We start from the raw sequence: 26,917 nt of genomic DNA, 5'->3' as shown, positions 1-26,917 counted from the left end.
GAAATGGCTGGATCGGAATGCTGGATCGGCCTCATTCATCTGATATCCGATCCAGCTAATTAGTCGATATCGGAGCTGATATCTGATCCGAGTATCTCTATTAAAACCCATAAGGCTGTTCCTAACAGTGAGCCTATGAACCAAAGCACCCGTTCCATGGTGGGTGATTAATTTGTGAAAAGATGGAGTGGGGTGAAAGGGAGACGAATTTCTTGCCTTGGGCTCCTCTCTTGAAGCCGTTTAGCAGGAGCTTAATGGATGGATTCTCTAGCAAGCTGTTGGCGGATGGATCCGAGCAGCGCAGGTGGAACTGGACACCTGCGAGGAGGCCTTTGATGGAGGACGGCTGCATTTGCGGGACTCAAAACAGTGAACCAAAAAGCACATGCGGCCTGGAATGTGAGCTGCTAGATGATGAAGATCCCCAGCAAGGATGCCCAAGTAAGGCGTCTTATAAATCTGTTAATGGTATGGGGAGCACCCTTTGTTGATAAAGTAACAGCTGCTTCATTTTTTTTTTTTTTTTTTTTAGCTTACAATTATTTAACGGATGTTTTATTATCTCTTTTCCTTCCTCACGAGGCGGGTTCGTCTGGGACTCACTGATTTTGGATGCCCGTCCCCGCAATAGCTGCAAGCATGAATATAGTTACAGTTGACAAATTGCATACGTTTTTATGGATTTGTGGAACATTGGAGTCCAAAAGATGTCACCTTATCCTCATCGGCTTTTGGGCCTGCTGGCGGATGGACTAGGCTATAGCCACGGGTTTGGGACACAGCTTGCATGGTGTGAGAAAGAACTGCGAATGGTGCAAGAAAGAGCTTGGCGGCCAGTGCAGTGCCTGCTGATTAGGGCCAGGTCGACCACAGACCAGTCCAGTATTTGGTTAACCTCTAAATGAACATGGCAGCCCTGGCAGAAAATGATTTGTGGTATTCATAGAACAGAGTTCCCCCGTATGACATGGCAAGATCGGCAATGATGGAAAGATCCAGTTCGGCTGGACGGGATGGAGAGACTTCGCAGATTACATCTCTGTATACGCCATAACAACGGAGAATCCTGCTAGTGTCAGAGTCTTTCCAGGTCTAGGATCATTAGGCTATCTTTTAACATCACGGACACATCACAACAATCTACCACACACTTATCATTAGGCTTGTTCAGGATGGTCTTGGCTTGACTTGACTTATCGCACCGACGAGAGCTGCAGGTGTCTGAGGGGGCGGGCTCTAAGAGACTGTAGCCGAACGCCGTCGAGTCTGACAGCAGAGTCAACGTGACTCAAGCGATAGGCCAGCGGTACTCAATAGGCGGCCCCTGGGCCGCATCCGGCCCGCCGGCCACCTATTTGTGGCCCCGGAACTATTATTTCTTCAGTATGTGTTTTGGTTGGGTCAACACGTGTATCGGGACTTGTCTCCATGCCAACAGACACCCTGTTATTGGGTCGCGCTGCGAGCATTTTTAAGTTTCACTTTCATTTTTGAAGCCGTTCGCATATTGCCACTTTGCCAGAGTAGGAGCATAGATTGCACACGGGAAAAAAGATTACATGAAAATGGCGTGTTCAAAGTTCTCTGCCTAAAGAAGGTGGACAGTTAAAATCGCCATTTAAAGAGAATGGACTGAAAGTTTGCATTCATTCTTCCTCCAACCAGCACAAGACCCATGTGCTTAATATGCCAGGACACTATCTGTGATGAAGATTTCCAATTTGAAAACGGCATTATGAGACAAAAGCATACACATTTTGAAGAAACATATCCTCAAAATTCAGAGGTAAGAACAACAAAAAGAAATGCACTAAATACAGTATATCACATGTGGCCTGACCGACCTCAATAAATGGACCTTTGAGTCATTGAAAAACATCTTTGTGGCCCTTGAGGATTTGTATTTGAGTACCCCTGCGATAGGCTATATAGGCTATATATACACATATATACACACACACATACACACACACGCAAGGTGACATGTGTGTGTGTTTTTTGTTTTTTTTTCCAGTATATTTGTATTATCATCCTATGATTGTATTAACCAGACCTCACATCATGTAAATAGGCCTACTCACAACACAATGCACAGAACTTTGGATCAAGCCATGAGATCAGCGACCAAAATAAAAGGCAAGCATTTCACCACAAGGTGGCCGCCGAGTGCAGACCTGAATACATGTCATTGAACTTTCAATCAATAAGAACCATTCCGCTGCAGCAGAGGTGTGGGCAAGCCGGTTGTAGCCGTCGTAGACCACGCTGCCAAGCGCTGCAAGAAGCGGCTCTTAAAACTGTTACCGCAATGTTTTAGGTCACGTATGGTGGTCGCGACCCTGTGACGTATTTGTAGTCGGCTGCTAAGCAAAAACAAATTCTAGCCATCATGCATCGCTTCGACCCACATACAACGCGTAAGGTAGCGCGCTGCAGGAGGCTACATCGGGTCGAATTCGCCTACTGAAATCAGAGCACAGCAGGATTTGGCTAGATTGACATCATTACCTCCGACTGCGGGGATCTGGCTTCTCAGATTGCCAGAGATGGCAGCAGCGGGAGGGTAGAATGGGACGCCGGTGGAGGTTGGGACTTCACTTCCCAGAGTTCTGCACGGGATAGAGACGCCGTCGGGGGGTGTCGGAGTGACGTCTTCGGCCCGCGTCGAGGAGGAAGCGGCAGGTTCCCGGGATGTAAACACGGCGGCCTGGAGAGAAGAGCTGGAAGGTGAAGCGGTAGCGGCCTCTTAGCTTTGGATCCTGGAATTCATGCTGGAAATGGATGACTGGGTGGAAGACGGCGCTGCCATGATGGCGTCGTTTGCCGGAGTTGCAGAGGCGATGCTGGAGTCGGGGCTCTAGCTCTTTTGGCCGGCGGGGCAGCAGCTGGAGTCGTAGCGAATGCTGAGTTCCGGGAGCTGTGTTTGCGTTTGCTGAAGCTTTCCGAGGAGCGGAGACAGGAGCTGATCGGCGGGTGGAGGTTAAAACCCAGCGCAATTTAAAATGAAGCTAACAGTTCCTGGTGTGACGCTCCGACCGGAGCGGTAACATCGTTGGCAAACAGAAACTCCAGCGGCTTGGAATCGGCCAGTCGTCGAGCAATGGTACATCTGTGGCGTTACCTTTGCCTGCCGGGCGAGAGCTTCGACGGAGAGATGGAGCCCTCTCATCGTCGTAGATTCGTCGGCTTCCTCTGTGTCTCTGTTTTTGCTGAGGCTCCGTACTGTCATATAGCCGCGGGTCTTCATCATGGACGGAGAGCGACGACATCAGCAGCAGCAGGGTGAGTACGAACGTAAATAGCGAATTCTCTTCGAACGGGAGCTCGTCTTGAAAACGCCGGCAGAGGAAGCAAAGAGGGAGGTCAGGCTAGAGCAGTTTAAATAGCGCGCTCTGAATGCAATTTCCCAATAGGAAGCGAGCACGGGGAGTCAACTGAGCCGTCAGCTGATCCCCTCGGTTTTGACAGCTACGCTGTTGCTGCTGATTTAGAGCTTGACGTCGTGGCCTGCCAGAACTAATGCTACGCTTGATTTTTGGTCGAAAATTAGTTATTGTCATTTTTGGGATATAAAAGACCTTTATCATGTGGAAACATATCTATACTCAATTTGACTGCTTTTTGGAAGAAAAAAAAGGGTTGTGTTTACCGTAACTCCCAAAACCATACAAGCAATCATGGCAGAAAGCCGCAACTGCAGTTACCGTTCTTTAGCTTTGATCTTCGACGCAAAAGTCCAGTTACCGTACTCTGCCTTTGTTAAGCCATTCATAAAAGAGATGTTACGGTGCCGCCTTGCAGTTACGATGATCTGCCTTTGTTTTACTTTCCATAAAAATTTGCCGCACTTCAGGTACTGTCCATGTATTGTCACTGAATCACTTATAACACAAATATCCAAATAAAAAAGCGAAAGGAGTGACAGCATAATTCAAGTCAAGTTTATTGCATCCAAAACAATGGAAATTACATTGCTTATGCCCACCATCATAAGAAACCTCAATTTAAAGAATTTGTTTTTTATCTCCATACATTCATTTTAAACCATCCATTAATTTGATATCTTTGTATTCTCTTTAAAATAAATTATTGTTTTTAATTATCAGAGAAAGTTGTTGTATTTATTCATACTGTACACTCTTGTGTCACCTATCTGCAGTCACCCTGTTGGTTTTGCTGTACACGAAATTGAAGTTCTTTAGTCCACGCATTGACTCCAACTGAATGCACTCCCAGCACCGGATAGCAACAACTAAATGTGTAAGTAATTGTGTGTCATCTAAAACAAATGCCATGATCATTAGACTTTAATGAAGGTGTTCAGTTAATGATCTTCTATATGGTGGTAAGCAAATATTTATTATATGTCAGTTACTGCCTTTTGCCTTTGCACAACTCCTTATTTTTTAATACATAACACAAAGGCAGAGTACAGTATCTGACAAATAAGGGTCAAAGGTAAACTTTAAGCACAAGATTTTTTTATATACACACATTTTTCCATCAGGGCAACAAGTCACCATTTTTTCATTGCTCTACCTATAATATATTTGTGCAGACAAAACAAAAAACTTTAAATTAATTTTTCTCAGTTTGACACTGGTCAGTTACTGTCTTTTGCCTTTGTAGGGCAGTATGGCTCTGAATGATTGAGGTTGGTGTCAAAGCCATGAACAAGGAAACATATGCCCATAATAAGTTGTCCCTAGAGATTATGATGAGAAGGATCGGTTTGCTTGCCTGGTGGGCTGCAAGACCAGTCCCACTCAAGGTCGCTACACCTGTCGGAACATCCAGGTATCACGGTGTCTTGCAGCAGTGCTGGAAAGTTGACGGGCGAGCTTGAATGCCCTCCCGCCTTCCACCGGCCGACGATGACATTTTCCAGGAAGACGAGGGCCAAGCCAGACTCCCCACCTCAGGACCAGACACTGCAAGGCTAGGCGGGGCATGCGATTGGAAGCTGTTGGCAGACTGAGACCAGAGGCTCTGTTTCCCAGCTGAGATTGCGTTAACCAACCTCAGACCAGACCTCATACTATGGTCAGCCTCACTCAAGCTTGTTTACATCAAGCGAGTTTACAGTGCCCTGGGAGGCTGCAGTGGAGGAGGCCTTTGGTACACCGAGCTGGCAGCTGATGCACTACATTGAGGCTGGACAGCAAAGGTCTGACCGGTGGAGGTAGGCTGCAGAGGGTTTGTAGCCACATCTACATCCAAGCTACTTAGAGATGGGTGTGCAAGGGAAGGCCCATCAGCAGGCAGTCCAAGGCCTCTCCGTAGCTGCTGAAAAGGGGAGTCAGTGGCTGTGGATGAAAAGACAGGACGTCACCTGGGCCCTTAATTGAGCAGATGGCCTCTAGGGGGTGAGCCTGGGATGCCAGGATTCACTGCTGAACCATCTGGAGGTGTCGTGGGCCTTTCACCAAAACATCAATTAAAGAGGGAACCACTTGATAACCCAAAGGATACCATCTCTCACTTGACCCTCACACAGAGTCTTTTTTTTTTAAACAGATTGGCTCAAGTATGCAACTAGGGAGATCCACACCAGTCCTACAAAACAGATCTTGTCATGACCAGAGGAAGTCCAGGTATAGGATTTCCAATGATGCTCTGAGATGACCTTCAAGTGGAAAGAGAAAGACGTGTAGGCAAAAGACAACCTTGCAGAGGTGAAGAGGGTGAAGAGGGTGAAAAGGGCCGGGCTAAATACACACCCCTGGGGCGCGCCTGTGTTGAGTGTTACAGTCGAGGATGTCAGATCCCCTATTCTGACATTCTGCGGTCTGTTTGAGAGAAAGTCCAGGATCAATGAGCAGAGTGAGGTAGGAAGACCAAGGTGAGTTTGTGAACCAGTTTATGGGGGATTATGGTATTGAAGGCAGAGCTGAAGTCCACGAAGAGCATCCTTACATATGTGTTAGGGTGCTCCAGGTGGGACAGGGCTATGTGGAGTGCGATGGAGACAGTGGTCTCTGATGTGTGCCAATATCATCTGCTCAAAACACTTAATTACTGGGGTGAGGGCGACTGGGCGGTAGTCATTGAGGCAGGTAATGGCAGATTTTTTGGGGATAGGGACGATGGTAGTGGTCTTAAGGCAGGTGGGAAATGTGGCCTGTTGCAGGGAGAGGTCAAAGATGTATTTAAAACTCCTGCTAACTGATCAGCACATGACCTGAGTACACGGCCCGACATTTAATTGCACTTTTACAAATTCAACACACTGCAGACATTTTGTCAATTTCACCATTTTTCTTTGCGAAGCCAAAATGCTTCCACAATTTTGATTTCAAGTTTGCTGGTGCATTAATAATCTTGCTGCCGCTGTCTGCCATGTTTGTTGGTGAAATGCACCAGTAGAGGGCGAGGGGGAAAAAAAACTCTTGGCGGTACTTCCTTGCAAGCTGACTAGCCTGATGGCAGAGTTAAGGATTACCGAGCTGCATTTCTCAAAAAAATGTGTAAACAAAGTCTTATAACATTAAGCATTAATAGATTTGATGAATCTCGATTCATAAGATTGATATATATTGATTACTGCAGAAGCCAAAGCGATTCATTCTATTTATTTATTTTAGCAGATCGATTTAGTTGAATCGGTAGGACAGACAATTGATTCATTGATGCATCGCATGAATCGTTACAGTACTAGTTTGCTCATCTTGTGTTAGCTCTTCGTCATCATTGTAAAATCTGTCCTTCATCAGTTAAAGTGCCGGTGCCACGGCTGATGAACCAGGATTTCTTTGCCGGGCTTCTGAGTGATAAAGGACAGCATTTGTTTTTTTATGGCAGCCAGGTTTTCCCCCCTGCTTTCTTTTTCCTTTTGTATCTCACAAACTCCCACACACATAACATATATATTTCCTGCGCATCTGCACACTCACACGTAGCCTATACACACAGCGTGGTGCAACTCAACCTTGCTAGTCACTGACATGTTATTACATTCTTCACTGCCCTAATTTTTTCATCCGTTCACACAGACCGACTGCCTGCGTGACATGATTTGAGTATAGAATAGTGGTTTATTGATCGTGGTTTTATTAATCATGGATTGACACTGATAAAGTTAATTAAACGGTATTCTTTTTTTAAAACATTGTGATAAGAGCTGGTTGTGAAGGTGAGTGCTGGGATTCTATCCTTCACTGCTCATGAGTGTAAAATAGTTGATAAAGAACGGAAAACACAAAGTTGGCGTATGTGTACCAGAATTTGCCTTCATCGCCTATACAGTAATGTTTGTTTACATTTGAGCACAACTTGAAAAGAGAGGGAACACCACCCCTCCCACTCCTACTATACCATGCTGCATCTATTCATGCTGTCGTTACATAACTTAACTACATAGCTGATGGTATATTCATGAGGCCTATTTTGGCCCATAGAACTGCGCGTCCTGAATCCGGGGAAAATGTCTCGATCTCTACACAGGCCTTGGGGGAAAACAGGCAGGGAGGCGAATGATATCGCTGCCTTGGACAAAATTACCACTTCACTGAATGAGAGAGAGAGAGAGAGAGACCTGCTCTACCTTTTCCATCCATCTGACCGTCATCATTTCATTTTTTTGCCCGCTTCGTCTGTGTAACATGTGCCTGCAGGGATGTGTGTTAAAGTGTGTGTTTAAGTGCTGTACCAATCTGAAGTTAACGCTGCTGCTCTGGATGCATGTACTTATGTAGACCCGCACTTCAAATGATGCTACCAATCTGGAGAGGACAGGAGTTGGCTGAAAGTCAGTTGTGCATCACTGAGAATAAATGATACCCTCTCTTGGTGGATAAGAGATGGAGAGAGAGAAAAGCAAAGGTAGCTTACATGTCGCAGGAGAGCCCTCTGCTGTCTGGAGTACGAACTACTAAACATGTCCTCAATTTAGTCCATTTATCACAACACACATCACCCTGCGTTTCATTAAATGTATTTTCTTCATATTTTCCTCATACATGGAAATGATTACAATCCCAGATAAAAGTGCCTTCTCATTCGGTCTTTTCTTGAATATACAGGATAAATGTAGAGGTAGCTACACAGAACTTTCCCTGTGTTCCAGACATTTTTTTTCTTTTTTCAATGAAAAGTGGTGAAGAAGTTTGATGAGTTACTTGATGGTAAATGTAACCAGAGGAGGGCAGGAAACTGAAAAAACAAAAAATACAAAAGCTAAAGTATGAGAAAGCGCAACACTGACACGAAATCTTACATCTCAAACCGTCAAAGGTCATACAAGAGGGTGAATATTTTCAAGTCAAAATGTTGAAAATGTATTTAACAACCTGCTCCAGTCCAACAAATGTTAAAGTGACATTTCAGATGTGTATCTATTTTTTTTTTTTTACACATTGCATCTAATTTTGACAACACAAATTAAGATATCAGCCTTGTGTGTGATGGATTTATGATTTTGTAGGCAAGTTGACAAAGAAACCTAATGTAGTCTTCAATTGCACCTGGTATCTGTCTTTTTTGTGCTGGTAATGACCTCGTTTAGGTTTTTTATATCACTCTGTAGCTTTCCAGCAATGTTCCTTATGTATTTATGTACGTATTTATATAAGCCCTTAAAAAAGTGTTTCCACATGCCCTACGTATGTTTCTGCGTAATGTTGTTACATATACATACATATATCCTCCAAATTCTGTGTATTTGCCTGCAGTAAAATAGATGGCGGTCGGCACATTCCCAGTTTTGAGAAGGAGATAGGAGTACCAACAAGGAACCAAAGCAGCCACACAATAACACATGCAAACTACGTGATTGAGGCAGAAGTAGATCAGCAACTCATGTGTTCAGTGAGAAACACAAAAATGCACCCGATGTTGGGACAGTCGGGTCATCATATTATAGGTTGTGAGGTATGGCTGCAGTCTGTAGGTGAGGCAAGTCTGCTAAAGACTTGGCCTGAAATGTGCCTCGAGATGCCGCTGAAGTCGGGCAAAATTATTTGGTCCGAGTCCGACAAGTCACAACTAAGCTAGGATACCCAGGCTTGGCCCAGGTTTGGCTGATTGTTTTATCTTCTTTCGTCTTTCAACCTTCTCCAGTTTGGGGGAATGGCAGAGGGGAATCTATCAAGCAGCAGTCGTTGTTCCAGTTGTAAGGCATCTTTAAAGCAGGTCGGCGATAAAATCGGTCAGGTGAATACCCTCTTTGCCCTTCAAGCAGGCCAATGATCCTCATGTTGTTTCTGTGCAACCTCCCATCCAGATCCTCACACTTCTCGGTTAGGGAGGCTACCTGCTTATTGAGGTTTTGTAGTTTGGTCTCCAGGGATGTAGTCTTATCTGCCCAGTGATTTGTTTCTGTTAACTCCTTGATGCGGTAAACCAAAATCCCGGCTGCGGCCCTTACTGCTGCTCAATTGGTATGAATCTCAGATTGTGCCAATGCAATTTCGGATCTCAAACACGAAGCCAATTGTCATTTTCCAGAGTCGCCAGCTCACGTTATCTCAGTGCAAAGCGAAACAATAGAGCTGATGTGGCAAGCAAGGGGGATTAGGATGGTGGATATAGACTCATGGGGCCCTAGTTTCGTGGCGCAGCGCAGGGTGGCGGAGCTGGCGCAATGCAAGTTTCGATCAGCGCAGCCTTGCAGTTTGGTGGATCGCCTGCGCCAAGATGGGTGTGGCGGCGCAGCAGGGGGAGGCGTCACAGATTCAGCTTTGCGCAACAGAAGTTTCGTGGCAAAAAGCCTTGCCGAGGCTGCGCCGAAAGCTGGCGGAGTGGCAGTTTGGCTCACCAACGTGCAGTGCGCACACGTCACCAAGACCTCACAGGCAGGTTTCCACAGTTCCAGGCACATTTACATGCAATAAATAATCACAACAAACACTACTTAATGCAACTAATTGAATCAACACATGAATTTATATCTATATAGATTGTCCCGTCACATCTGACGTCAGATCAAAGGCGGATGGCACACGTAACCGAAACTCAGCCTGACTGAATTAACACAGCTGAAACTTGGACCAGAAATGCGCAACTTTGCCGCAAGCTGGAACCGCGGCTGGAGCTGGTCTGAGCGGCACATGAGGTCCCGGTGTCCCGCCGTTCTGGTGTTGGACGGGGAATCTGGTGCAGTTGTGGAGCGCAGATGATGAAGACGGTGATGATGATGATGAATGGCCCAGCCGGCTCGTGCAGGCACTGGGTTCTCGCCACCATTATGTCTACTGCTGTGCACCATGACCCTGTTTTGTGATAGACATGCCTAAAATGTGCCTACAATTTCTATAGTGATATAATATCGACATTATAGTTGTTATGACTATACCCACGCACAGCGCGTGATGTGGGTTGTGGGAGCGGTGGCACTGCTTCTGTCATTGGGTTGTCAAGTGACGAAACTTGCACTGCACCTCGCCTGGCGCATTAAAGGGGAGGAGAGGAGCTCATTTGATTGGTGAAGATCTGAATCGGCTGTGTTAATCCCAGTCCACGCCTTGTCTCCTCCTTGTCTCCCACTCACGCCTTCTTCTCCTGCGCTAGCCTGCGCAGTGCACGAATGGACACACCCTGTTGGCGTGGCGCAGGTGCGCTGCGCCCCGACTGCGCCTGGTCTACGAAACTAGGGCCCATGATGTTTATTAGTGAATATCCAGGGAAAATGAATGTTTTTAGTAGTTTTAGTAGCACAAGCAACAAGGTTCATCTTTCACTGACTAGAGGGAGACGTGGTTCCATTCATTTAAACATATTTCACTATCACAAAAGTTTATTTAAAAGGCAGTGCAATACAAGTAAACAATTTAAATGTCATAACCAGTGAATTTCTCCAAACAAACAAATTACGACACAGGCTGAGGCTTACTGGAGGTGACGCAGGTTACCGATACAGGTGGTGTCAGGGAGAGGGGGCAACCCCAAATCCCATGTGAAGGCACACAATCACACAGGCACATGTGAAGACTCACACACACACAAGAAGGGGATGTGAAAGCAGTAACCAGGAGGAGACACCACCACCAGAAGAGGCCTGCTGCCACCACTTTGGGCGCTCAGTTTCTGGAAAGAAAGAAAAATGGGAAATAAATTGGAGAAACAAAATCACAAACAAACCAAAATAAACAATATCAGTCAAGGTTTTAAACACAGTGGCAATCTACAGGATCTAAATGAAAGGCCTCCTGCCAGAGTGTTCAAAGTCCGGCAAAACCCTTTTTCTGTCCCTGACGGTGTTTTATATGACAGACACAGATTATCATTGGAGGGAATGACTTATCTGTGTCAGCATACAGCCTACTGACCACTTTGAATGATGTTTTTATATTTATTGTATTTGCTCCCAAGTCCGTTGCGCAGTCCGCTGCCCCCCTGTTCACACCAGACGCATATTTCTCCGCGATGGTCGACAAGCACTTCTGCTCAGCTGTTGTTCATTCAGAGCTATTTTTTTCATTATGGAGTAAATAACCCCATAAATTTAATACGCCATGTTTCTGTAACCAAGAATTTGTACACTTAATTTATTTAGCGCAGATATACCATTGAAATACACATATTTGTTTATCTTCTCTTCACATTTATTAAATCTATTGTCTTTTCTCTTCCTCCCAGTGCGAATTTAGATACACAAATATGATCGCATTTGTCAATCGCGGTATTTTATTTTGAAAATTGCTTTTATACGTTTAACTTATTTGTATTTCTGTAAGATTATGCTTTGCTCCTCGTACGTGAAACATGCCGCTCCGCTGCCCGTAGACTGATCCATGTTTGTGATTGGACAAATGCTGCAAACCCCACCTCTTTAATGTGCACGCACTCATAGCTCAACAGGGAAACCCTGGGTTGACTTACCGAGTTGATAACCAGCTTCGTGTGACCGCTTATCTCTGATTGCCTTTGTTAGGGTTACTTAAGCTGGATAACGGATATGGGTACGTATGTTGAACTCGCTTCGTAGTACAGGCCTCTGACTGTGACAGTTTAAAACAAGGGCAATTAATTATGCCAGCACAGTAAAACAGTTAAAAAGCGCAGAATGCAGCACTGAGTAGTGAGAAACGAAAATAATGTAACAAAAAGCAAAACAGAGCAGCGTCAAACAGAGCAGCGTCAAACAGAGGAGCGTCAAACAGAGCAGTCTCAAACAGAGGAGCGTCAAACAAAGCGCCAGAGCATAACAAAACAAAGCAGTCGAGCAAAGCAGCAGCATTCCGCAGTGGTAATGCATCGGCCGGACCAAGCCTTTGAGGGACACCGGTGGACCTCGCCGCCACTACCAGCTTCTAGTATGTAAACAAAGAAACAAACTTATACAATTGGCACAGTATTGCTAGCTTGTCTGCCATGTGACGGCTTATGTACCATCGTGATTCTATGGAGGAGGGTAATAAATCGAATAATCAATAAATCACAGACCTGGAGCGAAGACAATGAGAGCCTCTCATACCTACAGCATTCAAGTGAGTCCCATTAACGGGAAAGGGGCGTGCACCAAGGAAAGGGACAAGCCCTGAACCAGGTCTCTGAATATATACACCGAGCCGCAACAGCATGATCGGTTAGTTAATTGACAGGACGGCAGACAACAATGACAACAATAAAAAAGGGTGATTGTCCTGCCACACTGAGAACAGCATTGTCTGAGGTGGTGGAGTTAGGTTGGTCACTGCTAGCTCCCCTAGCACGACAGCTTTTAAGCTTATTATACTCATAACGAGACTTGAGAATATGAGAGGATATCGCCAGGACAATCGTTTGTCCCAGGACAAACCAAAGCACCGTTATCATTCAAATTATTGAACAGTGGACAGAATTACAAAATTGTCTGCTTTACCTGCACATCAAACTGACCTTTTAAGTTTGACCCTTTGTTACAGCGCAACCATTCGGCAGATATGGGTGATAAGAGTTACCTGTGTGGTCGGGGTTCAGAGAAACCTACTTGTGTAAATTACCTCTTCTAAAAACTGTTATTTACTTTTTTCTGAGTTGAACATCTCTGCCACAAATGACATGCTTTTAAAGGTCTAAGAGCTTGTTCATTCCAGCCATTTCAACACAGGTGGTGGATAACTTGAAGAGACACATACACTAATTGCAGCAACTAATATTAATAATTGTAGTAGTTTAAATGTACTTCAACTGGCTTGTGGCCGGAGCTACACTATATTGCCAAAAGTATTCACTCACCCATCCAAATAATTGAAATCAGGTGTTCCAATCACTTCCATGGCCACAGGTGTATAAAAGAAAGCACCTAGGCATGCAGACTGTTTCTACAAACATTTGTGAAAGAATGGGTCGCTCCCAGGAGCTCAGTGAATTCCAGCGTGGTACTGTGATAGGATGCCACCTGTGTAACAAGTCCAGTCGTGAAATTTCCTCGCTCCTAAATATTCCAGTCAACTGTCAGTGGGATTATAACAAAGTGGAAGTGATTGGGAATGACAGCAACACAGCCAAGAAGTGGTAGACCACGTAAAATGATGGAGCGAGGTCAGCGGATGCTGAGGCGCATAGTGCGCAGAGGTCGCCAAATTTCAAACGCTACGGACCTCCAAACTTCATGTGGCCTTCAGATTAGCTCAAGAACAGTGTAGAGAGCTTCACCTGATATATATTTAGACTGCTTTTCTCCAATCAACCTAAACCAACTAACATCAATGATCTCTTCTTCTAAACCTTCAACCTGTCTCCTAGACCCGATACCAACCAGGCTACTGAAAGAAGTCTTACCCTTAGTCAGCATGTCGCTGTTAGATATGATCAATGTGTCTTTATTAACAGGCTATGTGCCACAGTCATTTAAAGTAGCTGTAATTAAACCTCTTTTTAAGAAGCCTGCTCTAGATCCAGGGGTTTTATCAAACTACAGACCAATATCAAATCTTCCTTTTCTCTCTAAGATCCTTGAGAAAGTAGTCGCCAATCAGCTGTGTGACTTTCTCAACAATAAAAGTCTACTTGAGGACTTCCAGTCAGGAAGTCTGTACTATGAGTACATCATAGTACAGAGACAGCTGTGGTGAAAATTACAAATTACCTTCTTATTGGTTCTGACAAAGGACTGGTTTCTGTACTTGTTCTGCGAGATCTTAGTGCTGCATTTGACACCATTAACCATGAGATTCTAATATGTAGACTGGAAAAATTAATTGGCATCAAAAAAACGCATTAAGCTGGTATAAGTCCTATTCATCCAATCGATCTCAGTTTGTGCATGTCAATGAAAAATCCTCCAGGCACACTGAAGTTAAATACGGTGTTCCTCAAGATTCTGTGCTCGGACCAATTCTTTTCAACTTATATATGCTTCCTTTAGGCAACATTATTAGAGGAGACTCTATAAACTTCCATTGTTATGCTGATGATACTCAGCATAACAATGGATATTGGAACGATATTCATCTGTGCATTGGGCACAACAAAACAAGATGGCGCCAGTGTCGTTAAGCTCAATTCCATTACTGTTATCTTGGGTTTTGTTTTGTGGATTTCCTCCTAATTTATAGTTAATTTCCCTTTTGTCGTGTTTTAGCTTGACTAAAACCCGTGGATTTAGTTTATCCTCCCTTTTTCTGTACCACCTGTGTGATATTAGTCTCGTCAGCCTTGCCCTCACTGCATGAAAAGTGGGATTTTCGTCAGTTAGCGGCCCTGTAAATTGAAGTTCAGGTTTACGACTGCACACAGCAATTTGCAGGAAACACCGAAAACTGACGTGAATTGCCGGGAATTGACGTGGGCCTTGCTTGGCAGTTGTCCCCCCATGACCCCCCTCCCCGTAATCCTAGGGGAGGCTTCAACATGTAAATGAAAATGCTGTGAGCTATACAAATGCAAATCAGGGTAGCAGGGGGAGTTTTCCCCCAGGTGACATTTTTCTGAAAGGTGTTAACTTCATTTCATCTTCATTCAAAGATATAACTTCATTTCATCTTCATTCAAAGATACACAAAACAATTTGCTTCAACAATTACTTTTAATCAGGCTTTTCCACAAAGGTAGAATGTACATTCATGCAAACAACATCACAGTCTCCTAGAGCTCAACCACTGTGCATAGTGGCATGACTACAGTGACCCTTTCTTTGGTCTTGCTTAAATGCACAGTGGATGTGTTAACCACACATCTCCCAGCAATGCGCTCAACAGGCAGAAATGATGCTGGGTATGACGTGTCTGTTCCCTGCAAGCTCCAAACTTCTATTGGCTTTCCATAAAAATGTCTGTCCGGATGGGGATGAAGCCAGGAAACTTGCGCAATAACATGTTTAAATGCAGTACCTTTTGACACAACATTAACAACTATAAACTGCTTATTAATGGCTGGTCGTAGTTCTGCTAGAGGGTCAAGGCTGGGATCCTAGATGTGTTCGAAATGCCATACTAACGTCCTACTCGTACTTAATTGTGACGTAAATTTGAGTACGTAGTGCGTTCACATACAATAGCGGACCTTGCTAAATCTACTCAACTTCCCAAAATGCATTGCGGTTCGTCTGACTTCACAAGTTTTGGATAATGGCGGACGACTGCGGTGATTCTGGCGAGGAGCCCGACACAAACCGCGTACACATGTAAGTATACTGTAACATGACTTTTATGTTTCCAGCTGACTTTTAAATCGTATTGATAATGAACGTTACTTTATTGTTGTTGGCATTGTACGTTAACGTTACGAATCGAAGGTCCTGCTAGCCGGCTAGCCTACTGATGGTAATTCACCATAGGAGTTAGCGAGCGCAAGCGAAGCGGAAAATGTGCCGTTTTTACCGACGTTAACTAATAATATAGTGCTTATGTTAAACCGTGGTTATATATTTACTAACGGTGATTAATAACGCCGTGCACCGTTGTCCGTTAAAGGGACGGATGCAGGCACCGGGCGCCTCATTCAGTGGGGGGAACGAGGAGGAGACGTTCACGTTCACCGGCAGGAGGGATGCTGCTCTGAGAGGCTTCACTTAAGAAAATGTGGTTTAAATGTTATAATTCTTATATCCAGGACTGCTGGAGACTCTCAGGATGTCCCAGGACTGCTGGAGACTCTCAGGATGATTGCGGTAAGAATATGTTCGGTGACTGCTAGCTAAGCTAAAATTAGCAAAGCAAGCCCAAGCTAAAAGTAGCTTAAAAGCTAATAGTCCAAGCTAAAAGTAGCATAGTAGCCTTGTAAAAGAACAAGAGAGAGGAACCCGTGTAACGTTAAGTTGCTTTGTTAAGTGTATGTTGTTGGTCTTTTACAGGAAGCAGTACGCCGTCTTCACAACTCGGAGACGAATTGTAGGCGCTACGAAACGGAGCAAGGGTACGATTTAAAGAATATGCTTTCATTCTGCTGTATAAGGAAATAGATGCGTTAACAGTAGATACCGATCTTAACTGTTCATTTTGTTTTCACAGACGAACCTCGCCTCATAACGAAGCTGTGTCCTCTTACTTGCTCGGAGCTTTGTCCGCAAGTCCGGATTTCTATTACTCTGATAGTGACGCCATTGTGTGTAAGTAACTTTTACTGTTTTCTTCTTCCTTGTTTTAATTTTACTGTGACTTAAGTTTTCTTATTCATACCACTCATTTAATTGTTTTCCAGCTGCCTGTAAGACATACTATGAAACGGTACGCAGGAGCTTCAGACACACACAGCCTGATCTCGCATCGCAGGCGGAAGCTGTGAAGAGGTCAGCTCGGAGTCGTTCCAGGAGAACGAGCGTAAGACTTATTAGATTTATTAGATCCGTTTTTGGTCAATGTGACCAAACCTACCTAAACCTATTTTTCAGGTGCATTAATAGATGTGTTGTGTCCATGCGCAGTGCATCGCGCAGTACTGATTGTCTTTATTGATTGTTTTACAGCTGCTGGAAGCGAGACGGAGTGTGCTTGCTGGCGATGAGGTGGACCGTTGGAAGTGGCTGGGTGTCTGGATGGATTGTGCGACCTCCATCCTCTCGTAGCCAGGAGCTCACCGAGCTCTTTGCGACTCTACAGTCGCGATTAGAGAAGACTCCCAAGTACAGGGCCACGCACCGCAGGCGGCTGTAAAATTGACCAAATTCGGACAGAATGTCGCCAGTTCATTTGTTTGTTGTGTGGGCAAATTTGTACAGTTGTGTGTTGTGTTGTCAATAAAGCTCTTTCTTTGAATACTTCCTCCTGGCAATTTTTCCTTTCCTCAATAAATTCATTCATATTTATATTTATAAATATATAAATAAATAAAAATAAATATATGTGTGTATATATATATGTATAAATATACATATATATATATATATATATAAACATATATATATATATGTATATGTGTATATATATATATGTATATATATATATATATATATATATATATATGTGTATATATATATAGTGATAGATCTGCTAACCAATCACTAGTGATTATTCTTGTTTAAAAGACCCAGTGTGACCAATAGTAACACATCTGCCAACGGGGGTGGGGTTTACATTTATAATGACTCATCAGGTTGACCAATAGTGATAGATCTGCCAACGTGGGTTGGCTTTACATTTATAATGACCAGATCTGCCAACCAATCACGAGCGATTATACTTGTTTAAAACTAGTGGTTTCATCCAATCCTGAGTGAGGATATTCATGCCATCTCTGGCCAGGCGCGGTTTCGCTGCTATTCATATGCTAATTAGAGCCGTCGCTGTGGTTCGTTTCCGACAATTTTCGGCACAGACGAACGCGGCGTTTGCAGCCTGTAAATTGTCGTTAACTCCCGAAAATTAGGGAGATTTCCGGGCGTTTACAGGGACGAAAATCCGACTTTTCATGCAGTGTGAGATAAGGATGTTTCGGAGACGGTCCAGGAAGGGGGACAGTTCAAAGGTCTTCTTTTCAGGGGGCAGCAGGACATTTGATGAGTACAAGAGAATGGAATATAAGAATGAGATTAAAATAAGAATTGTAAGGTAACGCATTTTCTTCTACAAGTCCCATAAACACACTCCTAAACCTTGTGAAAAGCCTTCCCAGAAGAGTTAAATCTGTTATAGCTGCAAAGGGTTGACAAATATTAAACCCTATGGATTAAGAATGGGATGTCACTTAAGTTCATATGCCAGTCAAGGCAGGTGAGTGAATACTTTTGGCGATATAGTGTATGTACACTATATCGCCAAAAGTATTCTAAGTATAACTTAATGAATCCATTAGATAGATCTGCTGTGGCCTACTTGTAATGGCATCTGTATTCTAGCGTACACTAAAACTTGTTTTGTTGCAGCAACATGCTTCACAACTTCAAAATATGAAAGACTGTTTTCTTCCTGTACAAGTCGTGTAGTTTTGATGGAGTTTCATAATATTCTATGCCAACCCAAGATGGGTCTTTAAGTTTGATCAAGGGTCAGTCAAAAAGCTGCAGTTAGGACATTTTATTTGGCCAAATTAATGTTGGCTTCATAAAATAAATAATTTGTCTACGCCAGGAGAATTCACAGAGAGGGTCACAACACCCGAATGGTGTTTCATCCCTGAGATGTAACGTAGACCGAGGGGATCCAAAAAAGGTAATAAATAAGAAATCTGTGTTTTCTGTCTCAACACATTACAGAATTTTGATGTATGATTTCTGCAGTAGTATTACTCACCAGCCTCTAATCAATGCTGTAATCTTTCCCTGCCAGATTGATGTCAGTGCAGAGAGGTCCAAGACAGATCAATACACTGTAGGCTATTTACCAAATATTAACAAAGTAGTGTTATATAGGGACAGATGCTTAGGAAGATCAAGAAGAATGTCCGATAACACCTTTTTATCGATTTATTGCAATTAAATCACAGCAGAACTTTCTCATTTGGGTTCATACCACTGAAATAAATCTGCCAATGTCTTACTTGATTGATTACTTACTTGATTAGTGAATTACAGCTCAGTGAAATTTGAGCACCCCTGCATGGTGTTATAAACACAGACAGGAATGGGTTTGGTTTTCCAGCATATCTGAGGCTTCTAGAACACACACACAGCAGCAATTGTGGTTATCTCAGCCATGATTGATGAAGTGGTTTGTGTCCAATGTTTGGTTTGAACACACCTTAAGGCATGCTGAAATCATACGCCTCGACAGCTGGTGGTTAGAACAGAAGTTATAACATGAATTCATTATTTAAGGTAAACTATGTAGTCACACTGTCGCTTGCTGTTTGTCAACACTGTCACCGTCTGATAGCAGCACACAGCAAGGAGAGCAAGGAGCAGCAGAAACGCAGCAATGAAACAACACATTCTCTGCCTCTATGTATCATGATGATAAAGAGTGCCATACCTTGTGCCTCAGTTTGCCGAAGGGCGTGTCACATAGCCAGTGTTTGATCTGGTAATGAGAACACCCTGAGTATTTATTATTTATATCAGCAGCAAATACACATTTACAAACAAACAAATTGAGACAAGAGCAAATACCATTTAAACACTAAGATTGACATTAAAACAACACAGTGAAGAAACTTTCTCTGAGCCAGTTATGAAGCCTATTCTGTTACAATATTGACATCTTATGGAATCTGCTTCTAAGACTTTAACTCTTGATTTGAAAGCTGTTAATGACACAAGCTACTTGGTTTTCAGAGTATTCTGCAATAAATTCCAGGCCGAGGGAGCAGAATGCCCAAAAGCTCTTTTCCCAATTTATGTCTGAATGTTTGGGACAGAGAGCATAAAAAACTCCTGGGAGCGCAACGCTTACCATCCAGTATACCATCCAGTGCTGCATGGTAAGGTGTGTTCATCGTATGAAGACATTGAGCAAAGGTGTGCATGTACAATAGATCACCATAGTCTTAACATGGGGATAAAAGTTGCTGCAACAAGATGTTTTTTTACATTAAAAGAAAAGCACAACCTGTTTCGAAAATAAAAACCCAATTTTTGCCTCAGCTTTTTCACAAGGTGTAGCATATGTGGTTTGAAAGTAAGGGTGTCATTAATTTTGGTCGTATCTGCATTTAAAAGCTTCAGCTCATGCAACGTATTTTGTAAAATTAAAAAATGCATTTTGCAAATATTCAATGGCCTGAGCAAGAAATGCAGCACAGCAGTATATATCCGTCATCAGCATAAACATGGAATTTAGCATTTGTCACATTATGATCCAGATCGTTCACATAAATAGTAAATAAAAGTGGACCTAGTACAGATCCCTGTGGCACCCCCTTATGAACAGATACATTGTCAGAGCATACTGCATTATTGGAGGGAGATTACAATCACACATGGCCCCAAATGCTCTTTGCTGATGCCAGAAATGTCAACAAGCTCAACAAAATAAAAATAACAAAGAGAAAATACAGAGGTCTGTAGATACAGACACCACCACACACCTAGTGTAGTGGGGCATATGTGATGAGAGACAGGGACTACATTTGTATGAGCTTATGCTTTTTCAGGAAATCTGTATTTATCTGTCCAATAAAAGAAAATTGTATAAGAAAAAAAATGAAGACAATTAATAAAAAGCAAAACATCTAAAAACAACAACAAAAATACAAATAACTATTTTGATAAAAAACATTACAAAAATTTAAAATAGAAATGTGAGGAGAGGATTCAGAGGATAGAAGTGCAGAAGAACAAATCTATATTCTAGGATACTGAATCGTTGTATTGTGGAAATGAATGTAAATCCTGCATGTGATGTTCTTGGTTATTCCAATTATAGTGTGGCACTGAGCAATACAATTAGGGCAAGGGCATTTCCTGTGCGATTATTACAGTGTAGGTGTGGTATAAGGGGATCAATACATCAATTATCCCAGGAGTAATTTGAGTAGTTGTTAGAACAGTGAGCTGCAGTGATGTTATAAAATCCAAGCCGAAGCCATGCCAAGTCCTCAACCTGCTAAGAGTGGCCACATCAGTGGTGCTGTTTGCATCAAGATTAAAGACACTTCACTGTGAGAGCAGAGCCAGACAGACACTTTGTGATTTGGACGATGTTTCACAGTATGCTGTGCCAGCACAAGTAGGGAAATCCATAAATGTTTGCTCACAGTGCACCCAAAGGTGTCCCAATTATGTTTTCCCCCTAACATGACTGGTGTTTTCTACTCAATATGAAAAGCAAAGTGTTGCATAGAGCTCTCAGATTTTCAATTTACAATCTGGACCATGAAAGTGTGCTGTGCACACTCAGATCTAAGGCCTGCCATTGCATGGAGGACAAGACACAACAGGAATTGACTACTGTCCATATTTTGAATTGTCCTTCCGCGAGACATTGAACCCCATGTTGCCCCCTGGGCACAATGCTTAGGATGATTTAAATGCTGAGGTTACATTTCATGCATGTATTTGCTATTATAATTAGGTTTTAAGGAGTGAAGGCATAGCAATTGATGTGGAGAATCATCAGAATTTTTGGAAGAGGAGTTCAAATTCTGCTGGGATTGTACAGCTTTGATATCAAACACTACCGTGTGAGAAAAAAACAACAACAATCTGTAACCAACCTGTTGACAATATAAACATCTGCATGAAAGAGGAAAATGTTGCTGCATCAAAATCTTTAAATTTAACTTTAGGATGGTTAAGACTATTTCTTTAAACAAAAGGTTTTCCTGAAGTGTTCAATCACATCTCTCTTCAGCATTTGAGTTTGCTCATTTATACTCACTGAACAGAAACCTTGATTTTTTTCTTAGGTCAAGAATGAGCTTTCATACTGAACATAGTTTCAGGGTGCAGATGTTGTGGTGACTTCATCAATACACATGCAGTTTATTTGGTCTTAGAAGGATTCAAACACAGCATGCTGGGTAACGGAGTAGCCTTAGGTCCTAGCTGGCTTAGCTTTGTTTCCATCTCAGCTCTCCTCCCTCTGATCCTGGGCAGTCGACTCACGTTCAGTGGTGTTTGGTCCAGCAGGTCTGGCTGGCTGATCATCTCAAGGACTGCTGCACTTAATCCAAACCCTACACTTCTTTTTCTGATGAATGTATCAGCATATACATGTGCCGCAGGCAGTGCACAGACATTTTGGGGGGCAGGTGCTCAGTGAAAAATAAGGGCACTTTATGCGGCATGTAGAACTGATGGCCGCCTTATTATAGCAGTGTGAGATTTAAAAAATAAATAAACATTACAGGCACATGTAATTGCATATTTATTTATGTCAATATTGTTAAAAGAATTTGCCCGTAAACAAATAATTCACCCAAGGAGGAGATCGGAGACATAAGTAAAGTCTACGTCTGACTTTAATCTTGTACAAGATCAGTTACAATGCAACAACGTGTGAGGATGCTACAGAGAAAGTGCTCAAATCACTGTTGTGACTTGAGTCTTTTAAAGGCACAGGAGATAATGCGTCATTGACAGTTAACCTTCATGTAGAACAAGACATCATGACTACCAGGCCTCTGATAACATTTAGGTCAGCAATGGGGATACTAAAGTAATAAACAGTTCAACACATAAAGCTGTAACCTGAACAAAGAAAACTTTAAGACATAAGGTTATACAAAATTCTTATAACATTCCCTCCTGTTTATACTTATCTCAAGCATAATCATTAGTTACATTTTGTGGAGTGTGAGAGCGAAAACCTTGTCAGGCAGTTTCTTAGCAACTTCAGTATCCATCTTTACATTCGGGCAGGGAAACTCTCTCACGGCCCCTCTGCCTGTAGGCGACAGCCCTATGGTACTCCAGTCCAATTAGGAAGATACAGTGAATCAAAACAGAGTTATACATAGCACATCTAGTAAATCTAACCTCTAGTACTTTAAAGAAGGAAGAATAGAAATCAAACAAAACTGTTCAACGCAGGCTGGTCAACCCATCGATCCCGTTAGTTGAACCTGACCCTGCTTAGGAAATCTCACCCTAGACTCGTGGAAAACAATAAAACATTAAACACTTCCTTCCATCATGTGATTAACATATATATATATATATATATATATATATATATATATATATATATATATATATATATATATAGTGGAGATAACATCCTTCTCTTAGGCTACACTCGTAATGCTTATCAGTTTTTACATCTTCTTTTTGGGATTTTCTGCAAATACATCATTGTGCTGTGGAATTGATGTTTTTATTTCAACTACAGTGTCACCATAAAAATCCTCCAAGTCTCCGTGCATGTCCTCAGCTTCCAGATCACCTGCAACTTTCTGCTCACCTAGGAATCAGGAAGCACACTTCACAGGGGTTATTTCATCGTCACTGTAATCTGATAGATATGATGTTGCATCACCTTTATCCTCCTCATCCGGCACTCTGGTGTACAGTAACATCTTGTTCATGGCAACGTCAATCAGCCTCTGAACTAAGTCTCTCAGGAATGGAACACAACAACAACACAATGTAGTCATAATTATGGTCATTATAATTATGGTTATCAAAACTGATTGTATGAGCCCTGACCACCTCCCGAACATGTTCTCCATCCATGAAAAGTAAGGGTGTTCATCAATACCTGAGTTTTCCGCGAACTCCTCAGATAATGATGTCAAACCTGCCAGCTCTGGTGTAATTGATGAACCTCTGTTGGTTATAGTACAAATAGTTAATCCAATCAACATTTTAACGTTGTTCTAAGTGTCTTACCACCGCAGAACCACCAGATGTCCGCCCTGGTCACAAGTTGTCTTCTCACCCACGCATCCTGCACACCCCCTTCTCCTGCTGATAACTTCAGGGTTAGATTACAGGGAGCCAAAATTCCTACACTAACCGTACCTTCTTCTCTAGACAGACAGGTGTAGTTGCCGTCATATGGCTCAAACCAGGGTGGCCGCGTGTGAGTTGGCACAGGTGGAAACAAGTGGTGTACAGTGGTGCAGTTCCTGTCAGCGGGTAGAGACATAAAGTTATACAATTTGCGGTCCAATTTCTCTTTTTGCTCTTGATTTGGCTGGTGTTGAATTAGCTAGCGTTGTATTGGCTAGTGTCGAATCTACAATCAGTGATTCAGCTGCGGTGCGATTGTTGTTGCCATTCGATTGTCGAGACTGACGTTCGTGTACCCAGAGTATCGGAACTACCACTATCACTGCTATCACACTTATTAGACACAGTGTTCCTCTCATACCGCATCCCGTCCTTCGAAACGGATGCCACGGTCTATCTGCCATGGTGTGGTGTTTTTACTTATCTGTCCCCTCCGGAGTGCTGTATGCTCTCTTACAGTGTGTCAGATGAACCCACGTTCCTCTCTCAGCGATGCGGACTGCTGTCGGTGTAGATAGCAGAACCTCATATGGACCTGCGAGGAGATGACCAGTGATACCAATGATAGCTGCAATGAAACTTTTAGTTGAATGTTAGACATTTCTGATAATTTAGCCATGACTTGGTTTCTGAAATGTGGACCGTTATCGCAATAAATTGTTTCTGGGAATCCTTAGTGCAATAATAGTAGCAAGGATTTTTGCTACCACTATAGCGTCGTTTGTTGCTGTTGGTGTGATTTCAACCCATTTTGAAAACATATATACTATTACTAGACAGTATTTCTTCCCCTCTGATTTGTTTAGTTCGATGAAGTCCATGCATATTGTTTGGAAAGGATATTCAGCTTTCGGGAACGCTCCTCTTTTCGGTCTCATTCTTCCTTGCGAGTTGTGCTCGGAGCAAATCAAACAGGATGCACAACATTTTTTAGAGTAATTTTGGAATCCATATGCTATAAAACATTTACTTATCATTGCCACCATCCCTCTTGTTGAGACATGGGTACTTCCATGGCTCAAAATAGCCGCAAATCGATAGAGGGTTTTAGGAAGGATGGGCTTACCCTCAGGTCATCTCCAGATGTCATCGTTTGTTTTGCTCCTTTGCCACGCCACAGTGTCTTTTCAGTGTCTGGTGTTGTGGCTTTGCATGTCCTTCAAGATATCATGGTCAATGTGTTCTGTGTCCGTATCAGCTACAAAAATGTAATCTGAACCCTGTCCCTCTGTCGCTGCGCGTTTACAGACTGCAACTGCTTTTGGTAGGAGAATAGCATCCAATAAAGTTAGTATCAAATCTTTGTGTTGAATAGATTTGCCTGTAGATGTTACCATGCCTCTGTTTTTCCACATGCAGTGTGGAGAATGCATACTGGCTATCTGTGTAGACTGTGATAGCTTTCCCTTCCCCCAATCTACATGCCTCCATCAAAGCTACTATCTCTGCTGCCTGTGCTGAGAAATGTGATGGCAAAGGTGAGGATTTCAGCACCCTCCGCTGTGTCACCACCGCGTAGCCACTGGCTTTCGTGCCATTTGGATCTTTCCTGCAGGAACCATCAACAAACATTGTTATGTCTGGATGTGTGAGTGGTGTATCAGTCAGGTCTGCTCTCAGTAAAACAGTCTCCTCAGTTTTAGCTAAGCAGTCATGTTTATCACCGTCTCGTTCGTGTGGCAAAAGTGTGGATGGATTCAATGTATTGCAACGTTCAATCGTCAAATGTGGCTGCGCCATTAGTATTGTCATACAATTGAGATGCCGTGCTGGTGACATGAAAGCTACTTTGTTTTGCATCAGAAGTACAGAAACCGCATGTGAAACCTTCAATGTCAATGGATGAAACAACACGAGTGAAGCTGAACTATTGAGCAATAGCTGCTGCCTGCACTGCCTGTAAGCATGGAGGCATAGCTCTTGCTATGGGATCAAGTTTAGAAGAGTAGTAAGCTATCGGTCTTAGTTTTTGTCCAAAAGGCTGTGTTAGAACGCTGGTCATGAATCCTTGTCTCGCGTCACATGTTTGGATGAAAGGTTTTTTGTAGTCTGGGAGTGCTAATACTGATGAGCTCACTAAAACCTGTTTTAGTTGTTTGAAGGATTGTTCTGCCTCTTGTGTCCAAATAATATCTCTGGCTGCCATTTGTTTCTACTTGCTTTGTGACCTTGTTCAGCCAAAAACTTCAGCAGTGCTAAAGTGTCTGTTTTACAGTCAGCTTGAGTTTTTGAAGCTATCAGAATATCATCAACATACAATAGAATTTTTGTGGGTTAAATTGAGCTAAATTTGATTACATCGCCTGTGTGCTGTGTATGTGTGTGTGTCTCAGCATGACCTGTCTGCTGAGATAGTCACACAGGTGATGATTCTCGGTTCCGGGGAGATGAGTCTCGATGCCGTCTGAGTCCTCTGCCTCTTGCCCCTCCTCCTCGTCCTCCTCCGGACCTGCAGCCCCTCACCCAATGTCCAAATTTAGCAAACATCGTTCCTGTCTCTCGATCTGCTCCCCTCTGCGCCCCCTCCCTCCTTCTCCTCCTCCTCCATCCGCCATCCACCCCGCTTTCTCGGTGCACCCTCTCGGTAAAACACATTGCAATCACTCCTCCAATCATCACCATCATCATCAAAACAAAGTAGTCACTTATCTTCTCTTTCCCTTGTTTCTGTGTATGTGATGAAATAAGAGGATTGAATGTCTTACCGCTACGGATTTTACCCCCTTGTTCTGCGTCCCATGGGTGCCCTGGTATTTGCGGAGCGGAGGCTTCTGGCGGTTCGGAGGAGGCCGGAACATGTGTGAGGTGGAGTGGAGGTGGCTGCAGATGAGGCTGATCCGGGTAGGGGGAGGGACAGGTGTCGGACCCAGAGGGACTTCGTCATCATCTCTCCGTTGTTCTTGGCGAGAATAAAGAACAGGATAAAGATTAGAATTTGTCTGTTTGTGTGTTTCTTTTTGTTTTCTCTCCTGCTCTAGTCTAATTTCCTTATATTCCTGCTCCCAATCTGTCCCTCCCGCGCCGTGAAGCGATCGTTTCGGCGTCTGCTCTATTTTTTGCGCGTGCCGCGAGCACACAGAAAAACACGAGACAATCCGCTCAATTTTCAAAATAAAAGCAATTTTCAAAATAAAATACCGCGATTGACAAACGCGATCATATTTGTGTATCTCAACTTGCATTGGGAAACAGGAAGAGACAATACATTTAATAAATGTGAAGAGTAAAAAA

At 43.1% G+C, this 26,917-nt stretch overlaps 1 protein-coding gene and 1 pseudogene across 2 annotated transcripts in view; both read left to right on the top strand.

Annotated features, from left to right (window-relative positions):
• Positions 1-26,917, top strand: part of naaladl2 (N-acetylated alpha-linked acidic dipeptidase like 2) — a gene marked incomplete at both ends in the record, with an annotated part of 796,426 nt that overhangs the window by 629,692 nt on the left and 139,817 nt on the right. The window lies entirely within an intron of this gene.
• Positions 1-26,917, top strand: part of LOC311015227 (putative nuclease HARBI1) — a 49,703-nt pseudogene that overhangs the window by 4,327 nt on the left and 18,459 nt on the right. Inside the window, exon 2 of the transcript in view lies at positions 3,234-3,294. The product of the transcript in view is annotated as a putative nuclease HARBI1 (transcript). The remainder of the gene's footprint in view (positions 1-3,233; positions 3,295-26,917) is intronic.

The sequence above is a fragment of the Eutrigla gurnardus genome (genome assembly GCF_963514095.1).
Source record: "Eutrigla gurnardus genome assembly, chromosome: 6".
Taxonomy (NCBI): domain Eukaryota; kingdom Metazoa; phylum Chordata; class Actinopteri; order Perciformes; family Triglidae; genus Eutrigla; species Eutrigla gurnardus.
The sequence above is the reverse complement of the archived record's forward strand: the minus strand, read 5'-3'. Positions and strand labels throughout refer to the sequence as shown.